Raw genomic sequence first — 20,339 nt, 5'->3', positions numbered from 1 at the left:
CAAGCTCAAAGGTTTCCAGTGCATCAATGAATGGGATTAAGTGTCAATGTGTATCAGATGTATTCCATAAATATGTACAGTTACTATGTACCAGTTAAAATGAAAATAGTATGCGGAGTGAACATTAGTCACCAAGGTCACCAGCTTTTGGGCAAATTGAGGTCTTTTGATATCTCATTTTTCAGATGAATAATTCTAATGTTGTGTACCTGGAATATCAATTGCAGTTTTACTGATGTATTAAATTGAATATAAGGAAAAAACTTTTAAATTAAAATTAGTCAGTACATGAAATAAACACTGTGTAAGTTAATGGATTTTCTTGTAATATTTCAGTGTATGCATGCATTACATAATACCCAAGTCAGGTTCAACATTTCTTTTCTCTCAACATTTGTCATTTCTTTATGGTGAAAACTTGAGAAAGACCCTTTTATTGTAGCTTTTGGAAATGCCGAGTGTTATTATCTGTAGTCATCCTGTTGTGTAAAGCCTTCCAGAATGGTCTGCTCTTACTATATTTTAGCTTCTATTGACCTACCCCTGCCCACTTTCCCTGGCTTCTATGAGATTGTCTCCTTTTGGAGTCTGCACATGGGTGAGATCAGGTGGTAGAAGGTTCACACATTTGACCTTAGGAAGTCCCGGGTTTCTTTCCTAAAATCTCCTTTTATTGACCAAGTAGTAGTTTCATGAAGTGCCATGTTTGGGGCACTCTTTCCTTGTTTGATGTGGTGATAGTTATGTTTGCTTAATTTTGCTGTTGTTATCACTTGCATTTTTTTTTTAATCTCTGAAGCCACCCCCCTTTTTTTGCCCTGTTTATGTTTTGGTTGTTAAGTCTAGCTGAAGTTCTTGTTAATGGAAGCAGTTGTAATCTTTAACAATTTTTTAGTGTTTTCAGAGACTATTTGTTTTCCATTTGTGAAAGTATATACATGCTTGAGCCATTTGAAAGCACTTAAGTGGCGAGGTTCATGGCCCATGACTTTTTGATCTTTTCAAAGTCATATATTATCAAATAATAAAAGTTGACTTTCAGGGCAGAATCCTTGATAGTTCTACTCAGGGTCATAAGCCGTATTTTAACACAGAAAATGAATCGGAAATGGGTATGATTTAATGGTCTGTGAGTTACTGCTGTGAGAAAAGGAGAAGATATATTCTGTAAAAGAACATGCACAAAGCGTCTCTGGGCACTCTGCATTGTTCTATTGTCACCAAGTTCTGTGAAATGCTACCCCCCGAAGTCAGTTGGCTGCCTGTGTTCTCCACCCCAGCAAAAGAAGCCAGAATGTACAGTACTTTTAATAGAGACCTTCAGAGTTAAGAAGTGCTGAACTACTGTTCTGTGGTAGCTATAATGTCTATTAGGCCTTGAGAAAAATTGGGAGGAGCTTGTGTGCATGAAGCCGTTAAACAACAGGGAACAGGTCAAAATACATGGTCAGGATATAGCTCCTTCCCTTGTGGCAAGATGTTTATTTCTTCTTTATACTCTTGTGAAGGTATCTGCAAATAAGACGCTTTAAGTTGTTTGCTTTCTTGACAGTGTGCATGAAGCTTTGGCTTTATACCCAGGGTATTACTTTTGTGTCAGTTTCTTAACTCAGCATCAACACTATGCTGAATTACTCTAGCACATCTATAGAATAGAAATTACCTAAAATTTCCATTTAAGGAATGTTTGATTGTAATTTATCTCACCCATAAAAGACTTAGTAACTTATGAGTGATAGACTAAAACAAAATGTTTGTGTTTCTGTGTCACTGACACAGAAAGAATGGGCATGGATTTGATGAATAGCAGCCTACAGCTACATTCAGAACAAGATCACCTTCTTGTCTCCAACTGGCTATGAGGTACAATTTATAGGCTCATCCTCTGCTTAAAACTCAAAATGAAGAGATTGAGAGATCTCAGCAAACCAAAGATAAAAAGCAAGCCAGGTGGAGATTATTAGTAGTGGTCAAAAGCTATTTTATATACATTTTCTTGCAATGTTTGTAATTGAGAGGTTATTATATCTAGGAATACTTTATTAAATAAAATATTTTTTGTGTTCTACTTATTTTGAAAGTAATGTTTGGGAAATATTGAGAAAATTACATGTTGCCATGGTTGCTATATTTCAAGTACTTGAGTTCCTACACTGTCAAGTTGACATCTTGAGATACACGAAGGCATCTCTATTCAGTGTACAGTCATGGAGAACATCTTTGCACCATATGTTTTAATTGGGGTGTGGAATGCTGAGACAGTTGTGGATGTGCTCACTATGAATAGGAGTGCCTTCAGGAGATCCTATGGTGTTCCAGTGCAGAGTGGCTAGAGTTTTGTGTGATCCCAGAAAGGGACTACTAAGTCACATGAGGGACCAGGTAAGGCTGCTGGGAATGGGTGATTCATGAGTAACTCTTTTTTGTTTTTCTTTTGAGACAGGATTTCTCTGTAGCTTTAGAGGCTGTCCTGGAACTCACTCTGTAGACCAGGCTGGGCATGAACTCACAAAGATCCTCCTGCCTCTGCCTCCCAAGTGCTAGGATTAAATGTGTATGCCACCACTGCCCAGCACATGAATAACTCCTGTTGAGTAAATTCAAGTTTTTAAAAATGAAGTAGAAGGACATGACCTCTTTGCATCCCATATGGGCTAGAAAGTATTTGCAGATGACACAGGGTCATATTTGAGTAATTTCACTGAATTAACAGCTGAATAAATGTCTTTCTGGAGGTTCTGGGACACTTTGTAAATTGTTGTTTCACCAACAGTTTACTCTTCTTCAGTATTTCTGATTTACTTTTCTTTTTGGGGGAGTCAGAGCCCACAGCACACAATCCCTGTTATATCTTATGTCCTGTAGCTGTCAGTGATATGGTAGGTCTTAATTTGATGGTAGAGTTTAACTCCAGCTTTCTTGAAGTTGGGTGGATGTGTTAGGTCCTTCACCAGGCGTCTTGAGATTTTTGCTTTGTGTTTGTTGAACATACTGGGCTTCTAGCTCATCAATGACAGTCTTGAGCATTTCTTCATAGATAGTATACACTCTTAGGTGAATTTTTTTTCAGAAGAGTTAGTATAAAGAATTTGGGTATTCTGAAGTCAGTTTGCTTTCAGTGGGTGGAAATACATAGTGATAAAGTGAGTGACACCAGAGAGAGGACTAAGAAGTGACTAGGGATGATTGTATGTGGTAGGCTTGTGCGGGGTTGATTAGACTCCTGGAGACCATGTGCTCTGCTCTTCTTGATTACTGTCATTTTTGTGTGAATTAATTGCTTCTGCATTTAAAAAGGTTTGTATATTCCCCTGTCTCTGTGAAGAAAATAAGATGTAAGAATGTTTACCTGAATTGATCATATTGCTGAGTCACGCAAGTTGAATGATATTAGGAAGGACAAATTAGCACTTTGACGTGACCTATGGTTGTCTTAAATGAAATTGTGTTCAAAGGGAATTTTTAGTAGATACAGTTTGAAATTTAGAATTCATGATAAAATTCTTCAAAGAAAGCCATCTCTTAGAGTTTTTGCTCCTCAGCAACCTTCCAAGGATCCTGTGTTTTATCTTTTGATTGATAGAGTTAACAGGTAACTATTGTCAGCTCTGTCTCATTTTATCCCCAAACCAATAAAATATATCCCAAAATTGTCATGTTTATCCAAACTAGTGGACGGAGCATTGTGGAGTTCATGGTCATTAGATTTAGGTTAGGTTAGATTATGCTGGGATCTTATTAGATGAACTCTATTAATTTAGGGTTCATGGTAATTTGATATAGGCTGAGTTAAAACATTAGGAGGTATTGAAGCTATTGAGTTTAGGCTGTTTAGATTTGCTCACTTACATTAATATGATGAGTGTGCTAATTTAAAATGATCAAATTATCTATTCATTAAGACATATCAACAGGGACCGGTGCTTGGTAACACTTGGCTAATTAGTTTGGAACAGTATAAAAGTGAAAGCAATCGACTTTGATTTCTTTAGTACTTTTTAAATTCAGTCTTACCTGTCTTCATTATTTCTAGTAGTTTGAATTATTATTAATGATAATTATACTGGTGACATTTTACTGTTTATGTGTACTTAGTGACAAATTGTATTTAATTTCTAATAGTAGAGGTACAGCTTTATCTGTGTTAAGTGCAATTATCATGGAATTATCCTTCAGTTTGAAATACTGTGCATGCCTTGTTTTTATTAGGTCCCATGTTATTTATTAAGCGTTTTCAAGTCACTCATTTAATCACACAACATATGTTTATTACAGACCTCCTATATGGTAGGTACTGATAACATGAGATGGAAGGATATGGTCTTTTGTTCAGAAATGATAGCGTTTGGTGGGTTGATAGAGGCATTAAAATTACTTTCAATACAAGGTAGTAATTGCCACTGTGGAGGTAAATAAGCACCCTTGCAACACAGTGGAGAGGGCCCATATGTCTCTTTAAAGCAGGGGAACGAGGAGACATTTTTGACAGAATGAAGAACATATGTGATATATGGCAGATCACAGTGGGATGTCAAGACACACAGACAGCCATTCTTTTTTTTTTTTGGCTTTTCAAGACAGGGTTTCTCTGTGGCTTTGGAGGCTGTCCTGGAATTAGATCTTGTAGACCAGGCTGGTCTTGAACTCACAGAGATCCTCCTGCCTCCACCTCCCAAGTGCTGGGATTAAAGGCGTGCACCACCACCGCCTGGCCAGACAGCCATTCTTAATTAAACTGGATACATAGAATCAGGGAAATTGTTCCTGGAGTGGATACAGGGATGAAGAAATAAGCTCCTAAAACCTTGCAGTTAGGCAAGGTCTCTAAACTAGCAGGATCAAATCAGACTTGGGGGAGATGAATTGATATAGTATGATGTTAAAAATACCAGTTTTTGTGGAGACCCTGGCTTATGTAAGAAAGTGAGAAAACAAGTCAAGCCCACCATGTGGTAGGAACACACTTGGATGTCCAACAACTGCTACACTTTTCAGCCCCGCGGTCTCTGAAGTGCAGATGTTAGGAAAAGAGTGTATGGGTGACGGTGAGGGTTCTGGAGAGAGTGGCGGTGGGGCTGTGAGTCTCACACATTAAAGCCTCCTTGTCTAAGCTTAGTGCCTGGGACTCAAACCTGTCACTTTCTTCTCCTGGTCTCTCCTTCTAGTCCAGCGTGGTGCACCTCTCTTACATTTGAGGTAAATGAGAGGATATAGATAATTAGTATTGATGTCTTTCAAATTTTCTCCGATGGCTCGGGCTTCATGACAGTCACTGGATGCCTGCCTGCCACAGCTCTAACCAGGCAATCCACGAGAAGTCAAGAGGAAGCGGAACTGAAGAGGAATCCTTGAGAGGGAGGACTTTACAGAAGGGGTGATGCTGCTAGCAGTTGTGATGTTGGAAGAGGAGATATTGCAGTCTCAGCATCAGCTGACATGCATAGAATTTGCCAGTGCAAAAACACCTGTTAGTATTTCTTGTAACAAAATGTGGGCAACCCAGGTATTGTTACAAAACCAGTGGGATGAGTCTCCCTAGGGGAACATACAGGATTCTGTTGACAGTACAGCAAAGAGTCACCCTGTACCAAGACTAATGAGACCTTCACCCTGCATGTTTGGCTGCTGGCCGTGTAGCGGTAGGAGGATCCATCTTGGACTGTGAGATGTACATACGCCTTCACCACACTGACAATGTGCTGACCCTGTTTCCCATAGGAGCCTATCCAGATTCAGATATTAGGCATTTCTGAGGGGCTGGGACAGGGTGGTAGGGAGATGATGACTAGACCTATCAGCATCAATTAGAGGTTGTAAAGTTAAGGGAACTCTGGAGAATTCTGCCAGCTGTCACTATAGCTCTTGGCTAGGGATATGGGTTTAACCTTTGTGATTTCATCAGCGTGAGAGTGAGCATGTGGATATTCTTAGGTTTAGGCTTCTGTGGCTCTTGAATGATGCTGGCACATTTACAGTGGTAGCAACTAGCAGATGGCCACTTCACACCTTTTCCTTTGATTTTTCTGTTCACATTTGGTTCTTTGTTGAGGTTTACAAATGAAGGTCTTCAAATTTACTGTGGTTAAATATTCTCAGCTATGTATTTTTATATTAATGGTGCCTTTCTGCCATACAACGATGAATGAAACCCATTGCAATGATAAGGTATGTTCTCCCTGTCCCCTTTCTTGCTTTCTCCCCTTTGAGACCTTAGAGTGTCATTTAGCCCATGCAGAAAGAAGGAGCCCTGTGTGTGCATTCCTGTTGTTTAGTTCTCTGTGCATCCTCATTGAACAGCTGATGAGTTCATGGTTATTTTTTGAAGCCAGGGAGGGTGCAGGCAGTGGTCTGCAGAGGTACTGAAGAAAGTCCAGGACTCATGTTTGAAACAATTGAAAAATGGAGAACCACACATGCATATGTTATGTTGTTTTAAATCAAACTCTGGGTGAAGCTGTGGTGACACATGCTGTTCATGAAAGGCTTAATGCCATCCTTCTAATCGGATGAATTGTCTTGTTGTGCGAAAACTGTTATTACACTGTGTGTGAAACCAACCATGCTGCAGGGGAAAAAATTAAATCGCCTGACTGAGAGGTCACTTGTGAATAGTAACACAAGATCTATGGCCGTTATTAGAGACTCTGGAGGACATTCACCCTTTTATTGTCTTTCAACTGCTGGAATGAAATATTTTAGTGGTAAATGACACCCTTCTGGGAAATCCCCATGAAGATTCATTCTTTGCTGTTTGTACATGAAAAAACGGTGAGAGTTGGGGAACACAGGAGGACAATCACATTATTCCTTTCAGATCACGTAACAAACTTACCTAATTCGATTTGGTGTGATAACAGTTGCCTTTAAATGTTCCTCATTACACCATTCTTAGTCAGTGTCCATCAGGGCCACACTCTGTCTTTTGTGGCATGCCATGAACATTCCTGCATTGTTTTCTGTATGGTGTGCACGGAAGTGCAGGCTTGGACACCAAGCTGGCTTGAGTTGATGTCAAAATCTGGGTTGCATACTTTAAGGCACGATGAAGGGAGACGTCTTTCTGCTTATTCTATTTGCTTTCTTTTAAGAGCCTTTAACTATATACAGGGCAGATTATGTGAACTCATGTTTCAGTGCTGCATGAAAACTGTTGATTGATAAATATTTTATGAAATATTTTCAGAGGTGAGTAAACAATTATTATCCAAGGTGCTTATAATATAGTCATTAAAGTAGGGATTGTAGCTTCTTTCTCATGGATAATATTCAGCATTATTTCTCTGCTTGTTTTGGTCATAGTTTATCACCACTGTAAAATTTTCTACCTCTTTGCTAGATGTTTCAGGTTAGCTTTTATGTGGACAAGAAAGTGGTCAGGGATAGCATTGCAAATAATTTGGATACATTTTGTGTTTTGTTAATTTTGAAGTCAAGTGGCTGACTTTTTAATCCTTTTTATTTGATTTCAGCGCCTTTCCCCTCCTCCTTTCCTTTAAAGCTTTCTTACTTTATTGCCCACAAGCTATGGACCAGTTAGAGTGGTGTGAAAAGGGATATAAATCCTATTGGATTTCTCAGTGCCTGCTTTTGTTACAGGTATTTTGATGGGTTCATTAAAGCATATCAGTTGAAGTGGGGGCAGGGAAGAAAAAGGAGTAAAGGAAAGGAAATATATTGTTAGCCGGAATAATACATAGATATTTGAGCTTCACCTGGAAATAAAAATAATTTTGTAGAATGGGAGATAGAAACCCTTTGTCAGGTTGCTAATGAGAGGCTTGACCTAGCTGCTGCTGCAGCAGCATCTTTGGGGATGATGAGAGATGCAAAATGCACTGTTGCTAAGCAACTCTCTTGGCTGCCTTTGGAGCAGGTTCATATGTGCTAAGAGCTAATGAATCCTCATGTCTGCTCTTTGAAACTGCTCAAAAAAGCCAATGAAGACATTCCCAGGCATTTAGCATTTATAAGTACTGAACCTTTCTTGCCATGTCATCTGCTCATTAAAAATTAAATTGACCATTTAGTGTGTCCTGAATATTGCTTTATTTTTCAAGATGGGCCAAGGTTTGAGTCCTAATAAATATGTTTCCACAAAGGAGCTCAATGAAAATGATTTAGTGGACCTTTAAATCCTCACACCACTCCTGAGATGTCATCAGAGGTGACATTCTTTGATATTCTACTTATATTGTTGTATCTGCAGGATTATTTTAAGTTAGAATGCCATTTTCCTTTCTCTTTTCTAAAGTGGTGGAACCCTCCCTCCTCTTAGATATTTTTGAAATCATACCATTCACATATATTGTTCCGCTCAATGCTGCCATCAGCGAAGACCCTAACAATCTAGAAACCAGGAAAAACTTTTTAGGTGGCTTGTCTAACTATCCCCTACAATAGCAACAGCAGCAGCAGCAGCAACAAAGAATTAAAGCAAACCAAGCAACCCACAGAGCAAGAGTGAAAGCCTGATGAAATCTTCATTGCATAATGAGTCTAAGTTCTTGGGCATCTGTATGCAACCTCTGATGACATCTCAGGAGTGGTGTGAGGCTTTAAAGGTCCACTATGTGGTGGTAGAACAGTGTAAAATGTGCCATGCAAGTGCTAATGGATGCCTTTTTTAATTGTTGTTTTTTCTTACATTGGATTCCAAATGATTCCCTGTTCAGTAAGAATTTTATGTTACTGAAGTGGTTGTCTTAGTGAGCTTTGGTAGTATTTTTGTGGGATATGAAAATGTGGGATGTACTTGTAATGGACTTCAGCTTTTTCCTATTTATGTTTTGGTTGTATGAAAAGAAAATGGCTACACCTTCTATAGAAAGAGTGAATTTAATTTCTTCTTTTTAAAAAATGTTTTGTTTTTCAAGACACAATTTCTCTGTGTAGCCCCAGCTGTCCTGGAACTCACTCTATGAATCAGGCTGACCTTGAGCTCCCAGAGATTCTCCTACCTCTGCTTCCTGAATGCTGGTAGTAAAGGTTTTCTCTACCATTGCCCATCCTGCTTAATTACTTCTTATAATATCCAAAAATTTACTGGAGATTTTAATATTGTGTAATAATGGTATATTCTCTAAAATGAGAATTATAAAAGAAATTGCCCCATTAAATTTAACATTCGAATTAAATGACATAATTCAGAGTACAGAATTCTGTTTGTAATCTATGGCCAATAAAAGTTACATTTTTATTGTCCCTTTTACACTGCACAGTTATTTGTTCTGTCACAGGTGCAGTGCCTGGCTGTAGCTAGACAGAAACATTCCTTGTCTATCTGGAGCTGTCATCATCCTTTGTTTTCCAAATTCTCCAAAAGGGAGATTTTCACTGTTATCTATGTTTATGTCGACCTCTTCCTCTTCCTCTTCCTCTTCCTCTTCCTCTTCCTCTTCCTCTTCTTCTTCTTCTTCTTCTTCTTCTTCTTCTTCTTCTTCTTCTTCTTCTTCTTCTTCTTCTTCTTCTTCTTCTTCTTCTCACTTTTATTTATTTAGTTACATAGTGTGTTTGTGTGTGTGTGTGTGTGTGTGTGTGTGTGTGTGTGTGTGTGTGTGTGTACATGTGAATGTGAATGTCAGACAGCTTGTGGGAGTTGGTTCTTTCCTTCTATCATGTGGGATCCCAGAGACTGAATTCAGATCATCATGCTTGACAGCAGTCACCTTTATCTACTGAAACATGTTCGGCTTTGTGTGCCTGTTTTAAGCTACTTTTAGATTAAACAAGGAGATTGAGAATAGTGTTCTTCAATGGAGGTAAAATGAAAGCTAAGTTAGTAGGTTTAAATTTCAGGTAATGAGACTGTGGAGAGAGTCAAAATGCCTGCCACAAAGCTCTGAGAATCTGTGCTCACACCCCAGCACTGAGAAAGATCCAAGTGTGGCAGTCAGGACCTGTAATCATTGTGCTGTGGATGCAAAGGCAAGGACAATACCTGGGGCTTGCTGCCCAGTCAGTCTAACCAAATTGGTGAGCTCCAAGTTCATAAGGAGACCCTAGCTTAAAAAATTAGGTGAAAGTGCCAGGTGGTGGTGGCACATGCCTTCAATTCTAGCACTTTGGAGTCAGAGGCAGGCAGGTCTTTGAGTTCAAGGGCAGCCTGGTCTATAGAACTAGAACTAGTTCCAGGATAGACTCCAAAGCTGCAAGAGAAACCCTTTCTTGGAAAACAAAACAAAACAAAAAACAAAACAACCAAAAACCAAATAACCCAATGAATAGGTAAATAAAATAAAAAAATAGGTAAAAGCAATCAAAGAATATATCCAATATTGAATTCTGAACCCCCATTCATGCATGTGCACACACACACTTACATATCTCACACTTAATTTTTTGTTGTTGCATATTTTAAAAGGTGGGAAAAGATAAAATAACATTTAATATTATGTTTTATATGACCTAGTATATCTGAAATATTTAAAATGTAAACAACAAATTGCTGAAATATTTTGTGCATTCTTTTGCATAAATCCTTCTAGATCTATTTTGTATTTTACTCTTAAGGCACATTTCAATTCAGTTGGCTATGTTTCTAGTGTTCACTGTATTGTATGACGTACTTCCTGAAGAGACACAATATACACCTCTACTCACCCCAGACAGGAAACCCAGGACAAACCAAAGTGGTGATTGTACCAAAATCCAGCTTGGCGAAACAGTGAGCTCCTACTGGGGTTTCTAACCAGAGTATATGTGAGGGATTACTTGCAAAAACAGGGATGACTCAAAAGCAGCTGCATCACTCAATAACCTACTCCAACACTGGTGATGCCTCACAAAAGCTGCAACCCCAGAGATCTCCACACAGCCTGCAGGCAGTGGACACATCTGTGTGATCACTGGACAGCTTAGATTCACCCTGTCACTCTTTCCCAGACTTGTGACAAGTGTTTACTTTAGGAGTCTCATGAGCCTCCTCCACCCGCCTGGAGGAAATGTTTTCTTTTGGAGGAAAGTGCCAGACACAGGTTAGCATATCATGATGACTACTATGTTGAACCGTATGGAGGTACTGAAAATTCCCAATGCTTGTGTCCTAACATAAATGTGAAGTGTGTGTTTAGAAATACTCTTCTCATATTGATTTCACTTGTCAAAATTAGGCCCTTAATCTCTAGTATAATAGAAACTTAATGCTCAAGAATCAGAAAGAAACTTTTTTCTTTTGAGACATGGTCCTCTTATGTAGACCAGGCTGCTCTTAAACTGTTGGTCAGGGTTTTCTGAGGGAAAGAATATTTATTATATACAAGGTATACATTAGATTAGCTTATACAGCAGGGCCTTAAACCTTTGTGTTGTTTGCACATTGCTGAGACAGAGAATCTTGTGACTGCTCAGTCTACAAAGCCCAATGTGTCAGTTGTCTCATTCTGACCCTGAAGGCCTGGGAGATTACCTGACAGCTAGCTTCTGGGTTTCTGTCCAAGTCGGAAGGTCAGAGAAGCTGGGCTATGATATCTGCAGAAGATGGCATGAGTGGATGATGCTCTCGCCAACAAGAAATATGCACTGCTTCCTGTGCTGGATGCCTGTGGGGAGTGTCACCCATGCCAGAGGAAGGCTTTCTCAGTGCAACCTTCCTGGAGCTGCTCGAGAAACAGACCCACAGGTGTGGTTCTTAGGTGAATCAAGTTGACAAACAAAAGCGACTGACCTCATAGCATCTTCCTGCCTTGTACTGGACAGTGCTGGATTACAGGTGCGCTGCACCATGCCCGGCAATTTAATTGCCAAATGACGTTTAGAAAGTAACTGAGAACACATTAAAATGCCTATAGGTCTTTTTTTTAATGACACATCTACATTTTTAAGACCTTTTTTCCTTCATCTCTAGTTCATTTCAGCATATGTTGGTAAATACTTGTTATATTATGGTCCTGTGCAGAAACAAGAATAGGAACACAGTTGCAACCTGTCATATAAGTCATTTTCAGGCTGTTGTGAGCGAGTCACTAGGACCTAGAGTACACTGAAGTAAAAGTGGCCTAAAGAGTAACAGCCAGTAAATCGGGTATTTTCTTCCTAAAAGGATGAAAGCAATTACTCTGGTTTCCTTGGACATCATTTTTCATGGCCATAAAGATTTCAGGTTGAACACCCAGGTTGTAAGAAGGTGCCTGTACAAGTTCAGCAGAAGGAGGAAGCAATGTACCGTGAAAACCCAAGATGCAGATGGGGGAGGCAGGAGCACGGTGTTTCCAGCCAGGCAGCCATCATCCATGTGAGGAAACTCTTTGTCCGCTGTTTTCTACTCTTCCATTTCATCTTCACTGGTTGTCGAGTGCTTAGGGCAGTACTGTCACTTGCCGAAGCCTTACTGAAGGTAACCTGGAGACAGGAACTGAAGGAGAGGTCATGGAGGAACATTGCTCACTGCTTGCTTCCCATGGCTTGCTCAGCTGGCTTTTTTATACCTTCCCAGGACCACCTGCCCAGGGTGGCACTGCCATGGTAGACTAAGCCCTTTACTTCAGTCATTAAGGTGAGGACGCCCCAAGGACCTCGCTCCAGGCCATCTGATAAGACATTTCCTCACATGAGGTTTCTCCTCTCAGAAGAGCCTAGCTTGCTCCAAACTGACAAATCTACCCAGCACAGAATTTCAGTTGTTATGTTTGTTTTTGTAGCAACCATCAGATGTTTTCCTGCTCACCACAGCCTGTTAGGGTGGCATTGCTTGGTATAACTTTCTGTGCTGATGTAAGTGTTCTATAGTTGGTGTTGTCCTAGAAGGTGGCCACATCCTATTATTGAGCATTTTAATTTGGCTAGTGTGACTGAGCAACACAAGGTTTAATTTTAGTTAATGAAAACTCAATTTGGGCATACAATCTCAGACTTGTAGAATCTGCCCCTTCTGAGTAAGAGAGTCATTTCCTCTTCTGCTTGCTATTTTTTGTTCTTATACCTTAATTTATGTCGCCAGTAACTATTTGCTTTGCATTTTGTCTTCAGAGTTAAATTCGAGATTGTGGTGATGAGTTCCCTAACTATAAAGTACATGAGAGCACAGGGAAGCAGGGACTGTTTCTTCTCATTGTGCTAAAACCTAGGAAGCCCTGTGTGGATCTGACTCACAAGAGTGTTGCTCACTCAACATAAAATTGTAAGTCAACCTGGGCAGTGTGGCACATGCCTTTAATCCTAACAGACTAGCCTTCAATTTAGATTTGCTCTCCTCTGCCATCCTAGTGCTGGCCATTGTGCCCAGATAATTTTGTTTTCCTAATTACTTCAAAAGATAACTTCACCACTCAGCTGTCTGTCTGTCTGTCTGTCTGTCTGTCTGTCTGTCTGTCTATCCATCCATTCATTCATTTCTGCTGCCTCTACTAATTGTGTGAGTGTGTGATATATGCCGCATCACACTTATGGAGGTCAGAGGACAATTTTGTGGAGTTGGTTCTCTCTTACCTTTTTGTGGGTTCTGGAGTTCAAACTTCTTGATCCACTGAGCAATATTACTGCCATCCTCACTACTTTAAAAATTATTTTTGTTTTATGTGAATGGGTGTTTTGCTTTCATGTATATATTCACAACATGAGTGCAATATTCTTGGAGGCCAGAAGAGGGCATACGCTTCCCTGAAACCAGAGTTAAGAATTGGTGTGAGCTGCCAGATGGGTGCCAGGAACTGAACACAGGTCCTCTGTAAGAGCAGCAAGTGCTCATAACCACTTAGACATCTCCCCACCCACTAACTACTACTTAAAATAATTAATTCACGTGTGGTGTGTGTGTGTGTGTGTGTGTGTGTGTGTGTGTGTGTGTGTGTGAGAGAGAGAGAGAGAGAGAGAGAGAGAGAGAGAGAGAGAGAGAGAGAGAGAGAGACTGTGACGTGTTTGTGGGTACATGTGTACCACAGTTTGCATATGGAGATCAGAGGATAGCCACAAGATGTTCGTCCTTGCCTTCTGCCATGTTGGAGTGGGATCTGCTTGCTGTTTACTTCTTTGTACGACATGCCAGCTAGCCCATGGGCTTCTGGGAACTCTCCTGCATATCCTTCCCATTTCACTGAAGGACAACAGACTGTGCTAATGTGCTCAGCTGTAAGTGGGTACTATGAACTGAAACTCAGCTCCTCAAATTTTGGCAGTAAACATCTTACTAAATTGTCTCCCTGGACCTCACTAGCTTTTTTTTTTTTAATAAAGCAAAATATAGAATGATCTTGGGTCAGAGGTGTCCTCAGGACTTATACCTAGGCTTAGTGATTTGGTAGACGAACTCACAAGATTCAGTGTGCTTATGGTTTGTGAGAATGTTGGGATAGAAACAAAGTCAGCAAGGGAAGCAATCCATTGGGCCTAATACCATAGCAATCAGGCAGACATTTCCAGCAGTCCTCTCGTGAAGCACCGCAGGGTGCCCTTAGTTTCTCCAGCCTGGGGTCTTGGTGCAAAACTTGCAGTGTCTTGTGGTGGGGATTTGTGTTAAAATAAAGCCTCGGGGTCTGAGGATTGGTTCTGTCAGCGCTGGTCAGCTGAGGAGTTTTGTACATTGTGATTGTACAGGTTCTATAGTTAAAAGGGCAGTAGGAACATCCCCCAGATTTGTTTGCCAATACCTCACTTAGGGACAGCTTCACGTAGGCTTTTCTGTGGAAGGTAGCTTGCTTGCTGAGCTCTTTTCTGCACAAATGTATACTTCAATATTGACTTGGTTAAGTTGGCCTGTTTTAATTTTTAAGATGACAGCTCTGAAATAAGTAATTGTAATCTCCACTCTTTTCCTCTTTCAGCTCATGAATTTTTTTTTTTACTTGTTTGAGCAGAGTGTCATTCTGTAACACAAACTGGCCTGAAACTCACAGCATAGACCAGGCCAGCCTCAAACTCATGGCAATTTTCTCACTCAGTTTTCTGTGTGCCTGGCCTTTGGATATTTGAGTTTACGCATTAAACATCTTCCAAATATGTTGTTATAAGCCCCCTCTTCCTCTTTGCTTCTCCGTCCCTTCATATTTAATATTCTTTATCCTACACTGCCTGTGATGAACACAGAGCTCAGGTTCTTTACACCTGCCTAACTATCCTATGCGGATCCATATCCCCAGTCCATTTTTTTTTTTATTACAGATATACAAGCAGTCTTTTGTCCCCTCTCCCTGGTTTTAGTTATAAGAAATACTTTGTGTGTGTGTGTGTGTGTGTGTGTGTGTGTGTGTGTGTGTGTGTGTTTGTGTGTTTTGAGACAGGATTTCTCTGTGCCGCTTTGGAGACTATCCGGGAACTCTGTAGACCAGGCTGACCTCAAACTCACAGAGATCCACCTGCTTCTGTCTCTCGAGTGCTGGGATTAAAGGTGTACACCACCACCACCATCTGGCTAAGCAATGCTTTTCAACATTGCTCAACCTTCAGCAAATGTTTTACATATCACATTTTAATATGGTAGTCTTAATTTTGTATCATATTTACGACTTACTCTGACACAGAATCAAAACATTCAATTATATTATTATAACTGGGAAAAATGTCATCTCCTAAACTTTGATTTCTAATAGCTTCTAAAATATTGTCATATATAGGAAATACTAGATTAGAAACTCATTTTTATGCATCTGCTCACTTGTACACAAGTGTATGGAGGCCAGACTAACCCTGTCTGCCTCCTTTGAGATTGTTTCTCAGCATACTTTCCAGTTAAACTAGACTGCCTGAACTATGAGCCTCCGAGTCTGTCTGTGTCTCTCAGTGCTTGCATTACAAGTGCATGATTCTCTCTCTGGTACTTCCACAGGGGTTCTGGACCTTATACTTGCAAAGCAGGACTTTCTTGAGCCTTAGAATAGAATTAAAAGAAAATAGGTCGTGGGATACTTCAAACATAATCAAAGGGACGAGAAGAGTATAGGAACCTAGTGTTCAGTTCTCACCCTTTAGCGGTCTGAATTGCAGGTGCCCCCTATTCCCAGTCTCTAATTCTGAGATTTTATTTTTGAAGCATATCTGAACATGAGCTGAGATTTGTATCTTTGTGTCTTGCGTGTGTGTATGTGTGTGTGTTTTGAGTGTGCAATTGTGTGCTCAGGTTTGCTTGTGTGGACACCAGAGGACAACCTCACATATTGCATATTGTTCTTCAGGCATATTACCATCTCCCCCACCCCCCTTTTTTTTTTTGAGATAGGGTCTCTTAGGTTTTGGACAGCTAGCCACAGAGGTCTCCCTGTTTACCTTTGTAGCAATGAGAGTGCAGGCACTCACTACCAAACCTGACATTTTTTATATGGGCTTTGGGAATTTAACTAAGGCCCTATTGCTTGTGAAGCAAATATTATCTGCTGGTCTATCTGTCCAGCTGAAGGAAGCAGGATTTTAAAGCAGAGTTTTAAAATGTTCTCTATAGACATATTCTATTGCTCCCCAGAATTGTGTCTGTTTCATTGTGTCCTTATATTTAAGGATAAAAAAATTAATATACAAGACAGTTGCCCTATAATCGCAGTTATAAACAACAATGAGGCTGAATGTTCTTATAGTTTCTATTTTCTAACTTTTTATGTGCGCATGTTGATCTTGGGTGAAGTACAAATGGACATATGGAGGCCAGAGTTCAATCTTGAGTGTCTTTCTCCACTGCTTCCAGTTGAGTTTTTGAAACAGGGTTTCTCACTGAATCCAGAGTCCACTCATTTGTCTTGAATGGCTTTCCCCACAGCACAGGTCTGCAGACCCTGCTTCCCCAGCACTGATAGTACAGATGTGTGCTGCTGTGCTGGCGTTTTTATATGGTTGGTCTTCATCTTCACTCTTGTATGACAAGCATAGTCCCATTTGAGCCATCTCCCTGAATCCATGCTGTCATTTTCTTTAAGCTTCAGAAACATGTATTTTATCCTTTTGGGCTGGGGTAGGTATATTAAGAAATTTTACCTCTTTGTTTTCTTAGAATACTGAGCCATTTTGTGTGTGTGTGTGTGTGTGTGTGTGTGTGTGTGTGTGTGTGTGTGTGTGTATTTGTATGCACATGGGGGCATGTGCCATAGTGTGCTTTTAGAGGTCAGAGGACAATTTGCATAGTAGGTTATTTTGTTTCACCTTTATGTGAGTTCCTAGGGTTGAACATAGGTTGCCAGGCTTATCTACGTCTCCCTGGCTACTGATGTCTTTTGTTCTTTTTGCTGGGTGATGTTCTTAGTCAATATCAATCCTCACTGTGGTAGTTTTGATCTGGAGTGAACCCCCAAAGGCCTGAGTGTTAAAGGCTTGGTTGCCAGCCTGTGACACTACTGGAAATGTTGAAACCCGGAGGAGGAATGGTTAGTAGGTTATTGGACTGTGTTCCTGAAGAGCTAGAGAAACACCAGCCCCTCTCCTTCCCTCTTTGTTTCCTGGTGGCTGTGAGTTGAACAGGCCTACTTGATGACACATTCCTGCTGCCATGTACCTGGGCTCTAAGTGTCAGGGCCCGGTGACTATGAACTAAATCTCTGAAAGTATGAGCCAAAATAAACCTTAGCTCCTTAGGTTGACTGACAGAGGTATTTTTCCACACAGCAGAGACTAACACACTCTAATAAAGCTTTCATTGTTAATGCTCAGTCAGTTCTTAATCTGTCTCTGGAACATGCATGTACTCACCTTTTACTTTTCTAAACTCTTTAACATGATTCATTAAGTATGATTCCTAAAATCACGTGAAATTTGTTCTTGTCGGTTTACCCCTCCCCACTTGCTAATTGGTTTTTCTAAACCATTCGTTCATTAATTTATCACCCACTCCCATCATGCTCCTGTCAGAGATGCCAGTGTCATCTTCCTAGTGCTTACTTCATCTCTATTCTGATAATTTTCCTGAGGCAGAAGATTATGCAAAATAAGAGCACACCAGAGCTGTTTCCTGTCATTCTTTAGCAGCACCGTACACTGATCACTTCAGGTAGTACACTCAGTTTTCACTGTTGCTCATTGCTTCCAGAGATTTATATCAGAAGCACCCCACCCATCAAAGTTCTGGTCTTTTTTTTTTTAAATATTACTTCATCCTTTGTGTTAATCTTGGTTCATATAACATTCTAATAAGGTCATTTGTTTATCATCATTCATTTAGGCCTTATTTAATGAACACCTTATAAAATTAATGATATGACATATACTACTTAACTAAAATTTGAAGTTTTCAACTTTGAAGCAGGAAAGAAACGTTGGAGTCAGACTTGACAGTTAGCCACCTGTGCTGGCCCACTTCCTTCTCATTGCTAAAGTCTGGATCAGCACTGCAGTTACTACGTTAATCTCTGCTGGATTTTCATGCCTTAGGAAGTTGATTTGACTCTCAGGGTTTCTTGTTCTTGTTCTTCTTGTTCTTGTTCTTGTTCTTCTTGTTCTTGTTCTTCTTCTCCTCCTCCTCCTCTTTCTCCTCCTCCTTCTCTTCCCCCTCCTCCCCCTCCTTCTTAACTAAAATATAAAATTTAAATTCCTCTGGTTTTAGTATGTAGTTGCTTACTTAGCTTATGTACCAGTTATATCCCAATGTACATGTTTCACACCCTTGGTTCAATTTCTGATATAAACACTTTCCCAGTGATACACAAGTAGCAGAAACTGACTTTATGTAATTAAGAGGAGAAATACCTATGTTGTACATTACTTATAGGTTATTGGTCTTTAACTTCAGTTCTACTAATCAGATCTCCAATGATTAAGAACTCATATGGTAGAAATATAAAAGCTGTGTTTGTTCATGGAAGATAATTAATGCCTCCAGGAATTTAGTTACCAAAATTATTTCTTTTCCTTTTGTGGTAGTTACATTTCACAGTGTGGTTAACCATTTTTTTTTCATGATTTAAATTTCTCTCTCTCTCTCTCTCTCTCTCTCTCTCTCTCTCTCTCTCTCTCTCTCTCTCTCTCTCCTCCCTTCCTCCCTCCCTCCCTCCCTCCCTCCCTCCCTCCCTCCCTCTCGGCCTCCCTCCCTCTCTGATTGTGTATGTGTATAAGCCCTTTGATTCTGAGAAATAGTCAGAAATCAGAAAATAATGAAACTTTTCAGGAAGTCATGTTTCTTTTGGGGACATAGCTTGCACCCCTCAAACTTCTCCACTGATAAACTGTCTGAATTTTTCTTACTGTAGTGTGCAGTGATTCTTGGAGCTTCTGAGCTTATTGTTGACATTATGTTGACCTTATTTCTTAATATATTGGGAAATTTGTACTTTCAAATCTGAGAGGGTCTGTTTTTGACAACATGGTACCCATTATCTGACAGGACAAAATTTCTGGTTCCAAGTTATTTGATTATCATACTTATAAGTATTTTGCAAATGGTTGGCTGTTAGTACCTATTTATAGAGCTAAACTATTTCAACATTGTTACAAGATCCATTTTGCTGACTGTAATTCAGCCTGCCGGAGAAGAGTTTAGGGATAATTTATCCATTTAAAAAATATTGTTTGTGTGCAAGACATGAGGGGTGAAAAGGTGAAAGGTGACACCTATGAACTTGGTATAGCTAAGGTACAAGCACAGAGGTTGTGGAGTTGGGACGCTTTAGTCCAGTCCTTACCTCTATATGAGCTTTAGTCTATATGGTCAGTGTGAAGTATTGCTAAAGGATGACAGGAAACAGATCTGGTGTGCTCTTATCTTGCATTCATGTCTCTATCTCCAAGTGCGTAGGAGACAATGTAACACTGCTAGCGTTATATAACTTGTTTGTTATTAGAGGAGTCACTGAAGATCAGGTCCTCAAACTGGATTAGAGCAAGGCTAGAGAGAACAAGGCCCCACAGACTCTTTCCTTCTCCTTACCCTAAATGAAGGGTAAGCATCAAGACTTTAGACCAGTAGTTCTCAACTTGTGGGTTTTGACCCCTTTGAGGGGTAGAATGACGCTTCTTCAGGGGTCACATATCATTTTATACTGCATATCAGATATTTATATTATGATTCATAACAGTAGTGAACATGACAGTTATGAAGAAGCAGCAAATAATTTTATGGTTGAGGGTCACCACAACACAAGGAACTGTACCAAAGAGTCACAGCATTAGGAAGGTTGAGAACCATTGCTTTAGAGTAATTTCTTAATGACCATGCTCTGATGTAACTATATTTGAATCTCAGAGGAGTAAATTTATACCACATTTACCTTACCTTTGATGTTGGCACATGCCTTATAAATGAAGAAAATAATTAGCTTTTTAGTACCTGTCAGTGGACTGCCTTCCAAAGAATTACTCAAGCAATAAACAGGTCCTATAATTAGAATTGTCAAGTAATTGAGAAAAGGTATTAATTAATATTAAAAAGTCTAATTGTATATAATGCCGTTTTTTGGTAGAATGAATTATGTGAGTGTGTGAGTGTGTGTGTGTGTGTG

General features: G+C 39.9%; 1 protein-coding gene across 3 annotated transcripts in view; it reads left to right on the top strand.

Moving 5' to 3' along the window:
• The window catches only part of Focad (focadhesin), a 319,451-nt gene that overhangs the window by 114,161 nt on the left and 184,951 nt on the right, over positions 1–20,339 (top strand). The window lies entirely within an intron of this gene.

The sequence above is a fragment of the Mesocricetus auratus genome, unplaced genomic scaffold (assembly GCF_017639785.1).
Source record: "Mesocricetus auratus isolate SY011 unplaced genomic scaffold, BCM_Maur_2.0 Super-Scaffold_100014, whole genome shotgun sequence".
Classification (NCBI taxonomy): Eukaryota; Metazoa; Chordata; class Mammalia; order Rodentia; family Cricetidae; genus Mesocricetus; species Mesocricetus auratus.
This window is presented reverse-complemented; position numbering and strand designations above follow the sequence as displayed.